Source organism: Varroa destructor, unplaced genomic scaffold, assembly GCF_002443255.2.
Source record: "Varroa destructor unplaced genomic scaffold, Vdes_3.0 BEIS01000001.1, whole genome shotgun sequence".
In the NCBI taxonomy this organism is placed as follows: Eukaryota; Metazoa; Arthropoda; class Arachnida; order Mesostigmata; family Varroidae; genus Varroa; species Varroa destructor.
The window spans coordinates 18,100,896-18,110,215 of NW_019211454.1; positions in this window are offsets into that span (position 1 = coordinate 18,100,896).

Genomic DNA, 9,320 nt, shown 5'->3' on the forward strand with positions numbered 1-9,320 from the left:
GTAAACAGTGAAAAGTTAGAACAAGCATTGTCACTGCGTACGCGAATAAAAAAATAAGGCTGAAAGTTCACTGTCTGACTAGGCCGTTTTACAGACCCGCGCACGCAGCTAACGTCAGTCGGTCGATACAGAACACGGACAAGCTATACCTGCTGCAAGTGCAGCTTTCCGACGACGTTACGGAACCGCGCAAGCCGGTGTGCAGTTAAGTATGTATCGTCTTGTCGACGGTGCTAGCATCATAGAAATCGATGAGACAGCTGCTCGTTGAGAAGTGATACGTTTCCAACAGCATTGCCTGTGCTCATTGTCACGTATTGGGGCCTATTTTGTATTTGGGTCTGTGTTCCGTAACCTTCGACGAGCAGTGTGTGACTAATGAGAGTAATAAGGGGTATCACGCTACAACCTTTATAGAAGCAAGAGCAGCGTGAAGAAAAAACTGCAGGAACTAGGACACTGTCTTGATCGGACCAGCCTCAGAAGAGTTGTCCAAGCAAAAGCGTGCCTGTGCGCTGTGCACGCTGCGCTTGACATACAATAATAACAAAAAACGAACCAGCAATAAGTTAACGGGTCAACAGAACAACGAGCAACTGACATCAACAAGAAAAGAAGCACATCGCTATAACGCACGTACATGAATGTGTACGTATAGATACAAACAACAGTGGTACTATATTTCGACGCATTTCGTCGCTTCTGCACTGTCCTGTGGCTTGTTTCTGTATGCATGTGTGACAGGTGTTCCTCAAAGTTGTCTAGACTGGTTTGCGTCTCCTGGCAAACTGTGCCTCTAAAGACCCAAGCGTTTCATCGGTAGTGCCGTTTCGCCCGTTCAACCACCGACATCGAAGCTGGGTCGGATTAAACTACACCGATAAGAAAGCGTTGAGTGTATAGTGAACATTTGATCAGCTGTTGCTGGGTCAACTATTTCTGCTATTGCTGTGGACATAGCCGCGAAGGAAAACTGAACGAAGGTGCGATCGAAAGCTGGGAATGGAAAAGTGTTAGAAACAAGCTTCTAAAAAAACAGTGTTCTGCAAGCCACAAAGAATCGACTCGATCCAATGGATTCAGCTCGACCAACAACGATCTATTAAGTACGGAACGTCATCGGGCAAAAACCTTGAATGCAAGGTTTGTCTCTCGTTGGCGTAATTCGGCCTACTTCTGTCCTATTGAACTGGTTTGCGTCAACAAGCTATTTCATAGCTGATTAACGTGGAAACAACTTGTGTTAAGTTAACAGGCGCTCACACGCAGCTCTTTCTAAGTAGAGGCTGGCCTTGGTGAAACAAAAAAGGGCGTTGTGCCGCCGCCGACATCGCTGTCGTTGTTCGAGTGAGTAATCTCACTCGACCATGCACGGTCTTCTATGGTAAAAGGCCCAACGAGTGCAGTCCGTTCGGTTACTGCTTGGCTGGTAACGCAAGATTTTAGACGAAGTGTCTGAGAATCTGATCATCAAACCGATGTACATAATCGGCTTCGAGTCACAATGGACAACTTAGAACGGTAAAGACCGCTCGTTCACGGAGGGGTCGCAGATTACAGAATTTTCAGGACACACAGGTTGAACCGTAAACAAGTGAAAAGGCAAAGGACTGACAAAGACATGAGAAGGACGCACAACAACCCGCCCTCAAGAGGAGACCGTTCCAGACCCTATTCTAAAATAGAGTCGACTGTCGGGTATCTGCATAATACTTTTGGTTGTTACAAGGATTGAGTAACGGTACACGCTCGATCACCGGCTATCGCTTCGGTCATCTGAGCACGACCATTCCTCCAAACCCGGCATGCTGGCAAAGGTCCGCGAGAGATTCCCACAACCTTCGAAGTTTCGTGAATACCCAAAGAAAAAGCTTTACTTCTTCAATAAAGCGGTGTTCGCTTCATGCCCTAAGCACGTACAACGACGCTAAGTCTCGAATAGTATTCGTTCTGGATGCATGCTCCATCTTCGTGTTGGGCCGGTGTGGCGGTTCTTATAGTGGCGACGACAGGCAAGTAAACAAGCAGGAAATGGAGAGAATTTGCTACCGTCGCAGTAGTTGAATTTTTTATGTTAGCGAACTCGTTTTGGTTCAGTACCAGGATTCGCAGTTCGATTTATCGTTACTGCTGGTGCCGCTACAAGTGCTTGTACAGTCACCTGTAGATGTAACAGCATCCCCCGCAGCCAACAGGGTACTGACCACCTTCCAGTATGCACAGCCGTTTGTTGTTTTTGTGATAGAAGTAGATCATACCGGTACTAGGCGCCTCAATGCGCCATTGCCGGCCAAGCATCACCCCTACCTATATACTATTGTATAACAAACTGAGTTTAGTTAACGGCTTCTGCAGCTAATCGAGCTGCCGTCAACGCCGGAACTGTCGCGGTGCGTTATTATTTGCTATGGATAAACGAGGCTACTGTGATTATTGCGATCGAAAAGGGGCGCATGCCTTCGCCTGTAGGGGTCCACCGTTGGCTACTTAGAAAAAAGAACAGGTAGTCGTCGTGCTCCATATAGTGTACATGTGAGGAGGCTTTTAAAGCCCGCAACTGTGTCGTAAAGAGTATCGTCGCCGATTCGTAACTTATAGTATTCAAGTGAAATTCGTATACTGATGTCTGTAATTGTCATTGTATCAAATAGAGGCAGTCTGCTGTACAGTGGGCTAGTATTACCTCCAGATGCATGCACAGCAAAAACAATTGGCTATTGAAGAGGATTAGTAGTAGGTGGAACGGCGAGGCGTGACGCACCCACTTGGAGTACCGTTGTTGCTCTTTAGAGCTGACATTGTCAGCGTGAACTGACCTCAAGTCGGTGGGGGGTGTGCGTGTGTGTGCATATGCAGTGCAGTACTATGTGGAGGTCACTTATCCGCGCGAGAATATCCCATTAGACTGTACAGACCCATATATACCCGCAGATAGTATATATATATATATATATACACAAGAAACAGGCAGCAGTAACGAGATAGATAATCGCCGGAACAACGTGGTAAGTACGTGATGAGAAAGAGCATTCTTAAGTTGAACATTGTTTTTTCGAATTGTTTGTTTAATTAAGTTGAATATACTTACATTTAAGGCGGAAGTATGTGCGAGTTACAGCTTCCTCAGTGATCGAAAAAGCTGAAGATGAAAAATGCCGCTCAAGCAAACTAATCACTAGCCTTGCAATAGAGAACTGTTGCCACTAAACGGTAGTTCTGCATCCAGCCCGCTATTACAAGACTTTGTGTCTACTAATTATTAAGAAAGTTAAGAAAGAAATACTATACCAATAATAAGAAAGAAATTACACTGGTCTAAGGACCTTTGCTAAATTGCCATGCAGCATTAAATGTTCGGGGTAGTCAGAGTTAAATCATCAGACGTACGTACCACTGTGATTTGAAGTAACAAGGAAATGATTGACTGTAAACGGCTTTGCTATTATTATCATCGTCATTTAGTCATCGTACTGTTGCCATACCATCAAATATCTATTGCGTGTTCTTATAGCCGGTGAAGCGCTTACCGCATTGTCACGGTAAACGGACAGTAGATTCACAGCTGTGTACGTATCGTTGAAGATGCGCGACCGACTTTGCTGAAGCCTACCATTGAAATCGATCTTGCCGATATCAAAGTAGTGATGATTCGTCAGTCGATAGGCGTCCGTCACCTTCTCCAGTTGCAGATAACTCTGTCCGTCGCGCACCGGCTCGTGCAGTCGTTGTATATCTGCGTTGTTTTTAGCGTCTCTGCTTGATACACGTATCTTCTAATGAATGCGAGATTTTTAGTTCTGTGATGGCAAGCACTGCCAACTTCCGTACGCTGTCGCACAGCGAACGCTTTGTTCTGTTCTTTCGTCCGTCTCCGGGTGGCCTTTCGGTAGCGATGCCCCCGTTGACGAAACCGCTGAACACCCCGCACGAGTAATTAGCTCATGATATCTCCGTAATAACCTTAGTTCGTGCCACTGATATATCAATAACAACGCTGTGCGTCTTTGGACAAACTTGTTGCTTTGGAAGCAGCTCTTCGCTGATGATCGTTTTCGTCGTCGAAGTCGACGCTACTCTTCGTTTTTACCGTCACCGCCGTCATCGGCCTTATCATCTTCGCTTCAAAATGGTCTCCTTTCTTTTCCTCTGAAGTCTTTACGTGCGGCCGAACTAGCGATTGTTGTTCCATTCTTTGACGCAAATATTTGCTGCGTATCCCTCCACCGCAACCCGAACGCACACCTGTTAAATACCGAGAGCAAACCCCCAGGTATACCAATCACCAAATTTTCTTTATTCGGCTCGTTATTAGCAGTCGTGCTTACCGTACGTGACACAGTGTCATCCATTCACCTTTCACCGTCTTCGGTGCTCGTTATATACGCAAAGACTACTGATAGATATTATTGTCGCTCAGTTATCCGGAACCTGTTACAGGAAGCATTTCTGCCTCGACCGCTCCTTGCACTCCTGCCGCTTATAGGCGGTATATTTTGCCTTCGCCACAGACGACATAGAACGCCAGATGTTACGTCTCAGACGACATTTTCTCAGTTAACTGGCTCTAGCATCATTATTGGCCTCGCTAGTTTGATAATATTCTCCAGAGTAGCAACGGATAGGTAGGTGGTGCCACCTTTCACCGGAGCAGCATCAACAGCAAAATCATTGGGAACACAGTCATCATCATAATTATCGTCCATGTTGATGACAGCGGTACGAACTGTGGCGGTTCCTACCTAAAAAGAGCCAACAGGTAATGGGCAATTGGCGCTGAGCTACCTCTGTGGGTAATAACAGTAACGGTCGAATCCGCCGGTAGCAGTAGCGCCGGCGGTGGCGGTGGCGGTGGCGGCAGCAAGACGCCCAACTCATTTGACGGATAGGGCAGGGGCCGCCGTTCGAGCTGCTGCTCTAGTGTGTACACCGCATTGTGCAATGATGCTAGATTTCCTATTTGATGCTGACTCCATTACTGCGTCTGGTAAAACTCTAAAGACAACGATTCCCCGCAGTGGCAAGTGGTATTCATATAAGGACGCGTAAATGGTCGTCATCGACGAGTCAGCCACGTTGTGTACATCGTACAAACAGGCGTGCGTACACTTAGACACATAACCCGTGTACTATGCTCTGCGCGGAAATATACGTTTTGTGTATCTGTGCTTTTCTATGTTTGTTTTTCAGAAATGGCATTCTTATTTCGTTTGCAGCTGTGTCAACAGATGCCGTTGAGTCTGATAGATGACTGATTGTTGATTGGCAGAGACGGCGACGCTAGCGGTCGAGGAAATGGATTTAAGGAGAGTTCCTCTCGACGGACGTTTGCTCCGAAGCAAGGGGCACATGCAACGCTGGCGATAAGCAGCGACAAGCTCCGTAGGCGGCGCACTAATAACGAGGGAGATCGGTTTCTCTGCGACGGGAAGCAAATGATTCGTTCGACTTACAGTTGGTTCTGACGTTAAACTTCTGAAAGGGTGCAGCCCGATAAGCCATCCGGGTCGGATTAAGTGCCGTATCACGCAATATTACAAGTCACAACAGTTCACCTATCTGAGCTCGTCCTCGACCGAAGCAGTCGAACCTGTCAGACAAACGGGGGTTTAATGGCTCGCAACAGAATCGGTAGCAATCGGATCATTGCCGACCAATTGGTTAGGAAGTATAGATGTGTGAATGACTCACACACGTTCGGAAAAATCAGGAAAGAGAGAGAGGATCTCGCTTTCTATTTCTTCAAGAAACAAAAACTGGGCAATTTATGAGAGGATTGTTTGCAAAAGGATAAAGGCCATATGTTCACATTGCGTGATTGTTTAATGGACGCTTGATACGACAATGTTCTATATAATCGTTAGAAATCAAAGGGCGACGATCGACTGTAGCTGCATAGCACATAGTCAACAGATGTTGTTTTATGAGATGAATAGATGATATTTGTCTATTACCCTGTGTTTTGCCGCGCTTTCCAGGTCGTCTTCTACTCACAAATCTTTCCTGGTTCGTATTTTAGGCAAAGTGATCTTTCAGGTAAACAGCTACACCTAAAAAAAGACAGAAAGATGATCCCCATTATGAAAAACTAGCGATGTTTGAAGCAGCCATTATTTGTCAATGTCACCGGCACCCTGTGTCAGTCTGTCGAAATATTGAAGCGTCAGTGCTGACGGAGTCGACGCGTTGAGCAACGGTAGCAGATTTGCCGAGGAGATCGCTGACGATGATCGTTAAGCCGTGATCAAAAATGTTCCATCCGTTGGATTGGTCCCATGTGTGACGATAGCGAGTCATGTCACTAAATGAACGGACGCACAACTGATCAAAACAGGATGACAACAGTCTAAAACAGTCAACCGGATCACTGGCTGCTATGATTAGTAAAATACATTATGCAATATAGATCACGTTGGTGTCAGTGGGTTCTCTATGTAGCCCTGTCTATGATCCGCGCGTACTGAGCTTCACCGCTAATCTAGATCAATATCAAGAGGACATAATCTAGCAAGATGATCTCGCAAATATTGACAAACAAATTCATAATTTGCCATAAAAGGCTTAATCTTAGTAGCCCACAATTCTAAAGTACCCCATACCAATTTCAATCTAGCTTGAAGTTCCCAAAGGTTAAGTTTTGCGCAATTTAATTTAAAAATATCTTCTTATGGATACGACTCTGCAGTGCTTCGCGTAGAGAAAACCCATAAAATACTAACATTTAGACGGGTTCTATTATTTTCATTAAAGATCCTTCGTATAGATTATTGTGTCATTCGTCGAAGTTTCATTCCTCTACAGTTGCCCCGTTATAGCTTGCTCCGTAGCGCTCATGTTGTCTGGCGGTTCGTCATTACTATGTTCAACAGGTGGTTGCTGTATAAACGAGGCTCTCTTTTCTCTAGGTTGCGCCTTTGGCCACCTGGTTGAGGCCTGAGGCCTGGGATCCAGCTAGGCTAATCAGGGCCGTCACCCAGCCTTAGTTATCGACAACGTGGGCACAGACAAGCCTGCAGCGTTGATAGATTTTTGCACCCGGCTGATTAATACTAGCTTCCTACATCGTCTTGATAGCAACTGCTCATATGAACTTCAGGCGTCCCATTGAGTCCCGACGATCCACCCTTCAGTTGTGATTCTTCTTCATTACCTGACTCTGTTGACCTTCACGAATACAGCCAGCTTACGGTTAGGCCAACTAAGGCTTCAAGGTTCCACACAGGGGTCGTTTCTATTAGTAGTTTGTTAAACTACGCAGCGGAGAAGGCTGAATCATATGAAGGCGCACACTTTTAACGGACTTCCTCTAGGGCAATTGCGGGTTCCGCCATCACCGTAAATTTTGCCGCCGACGCATCCAGCTTAGCCACTGCTGCTCCTATCGTTTATCATAGCGGTGCTATACGCTCATTAAGCGTACCGTGGCGTGGTGCCTGGTAACAGACTAGACGAGTGGGTTGTATACGGAGGAAAGGACCTCTGTGTAACTAGCGGCCATCGTTACGCGCATTGCAACAGTGCGTTGGGCTGGAGAAAGTAAAGTGGAGTATCAACAGTTCACGCTGTTGCTACTGCTGATGCTGCCGCAACCGCTATTTTTTAAGCGAATGACTGGCTGGCATTGTACAAGCAAGCAGGCTAGTAAGTAGTCCAATGTGTTTTTTTTATTTTTCGTATTTTTTTCAAAAAACTGGATGGGCTGAATCTTAATTTCTCCATGGCTGGTCGGGTAAGAGTGAATGGGAAACATGAGAAAGGTAGAATATAGTACTTATATTGTTAGGTTTCATTGGTACACTCCGGATGTGCGTTTAAGATCCGATACTAGACAAAGTTTTTAAAGAACTTAGTCATACACCTTGTCTCGGAACTTTACGTACACGTTCTCATTACACTTGAAAAATGATCATAGGCAATGACGTTATAGTGTCAACCGCTCATACGCTATAACATCTGAAAATGAGGATTCGCTTGGACCGTGCTGACACACGCCCTTTACATTTAGACATTTACATAGCCCCGGATCTATTATATTGACCTGCTGGCGCCTATTCTATATCACAAGATGCCTACACCTAAAAGCTTTCTTCTATCGCTTTTTGCTTTCGTACTGATTTTGATCCTCTGTTCGGATCAGCGCTCTGTTGTCTTCTCTACGACGAAACACACATATGTAAATCACCCTACACGGTATGATTCGCGTACGATCACTACAGGCTCTGTTTATCCTTTAACATCGACGAAAAAGCTCTAACATATAACTGTAATGCGTCACTCGAACACGATATTGGGAATAACACTGCCGCACTGGCTATCATAAAAACATTAGATTTTATAAACGGACTTCACCGCTTTACTGCTTTTGTGTACATCACTGCACTGGTTCTTTTGCCAAGACGACTCTAATATCTAATCTGCTCGTGAGGTAAACTTTCCGCAGAATCTCTACTGTTACACCGAGAAATTAAGGCAAATAACCTAATTTCAGCACAGATTCTAGCCTAATAGCAGCCAGCCACTAGCCACAGAGAACTATCTACCGCAACAATTTTAGCTGAAAGTAGAAGGTAGCGAGGCGACCCTAACTAATCCTGAACAGATGTATAATATATGCAATCTGGCTATCGCAATCTGCTTTTCCTCTACCTCTATTACGTTGTCACTATTCAATTCTACTAAAATTGGTGCTTCCTGTATCGTTTTGCGCTCATTCCTCGTTGACAGATCTCACCAAAAAGAAAGTAGTACTGATTTTTCAGAAGATCACCTTTTTCGAATTTGCTTTCCTTCTATGATAGGTGTATACATATAAGGGAAAAGAAATAAACCATACCTATACGTCACTGTGGCTTGTTAATCACGATGGACTTCCGAGGAAAATTTCCCTACGCCTGTCAAATAATGGCGATGGCGAAAAAGATGGTTGCAACAGGCTTATAGCCTGATGTGGGGAGGAAAGTGGTGAAGAGGGCCGTATGCTGGTCGCCGGGAAAAGGTAAACCACGAGTGTATCTAAGAATCTGAGCTCATGGAATAGATACAGGCACGAATGTATGCCGCAGTTGTACGCAAGCAAATTTTATGTATTGAATTGCGGGCGAGTGTTCGAATCCGTAAGATCCGAGCATGGGTCACGCAGTTAATGACAGCCTTTTATCGTTCGCCTTAAACTGAGCGCAATCGAAAAAACTGTATATTTTGAAAAACGTTTTTTGTCTATCATTGCTACTGGACACAGTGTGGTAGTTTGTTTAAATGTCCGTGGGTTTTTAGTAGGATACATATGTTTATGTTACGGTAATTGATTGCTTCTGGTACCCATC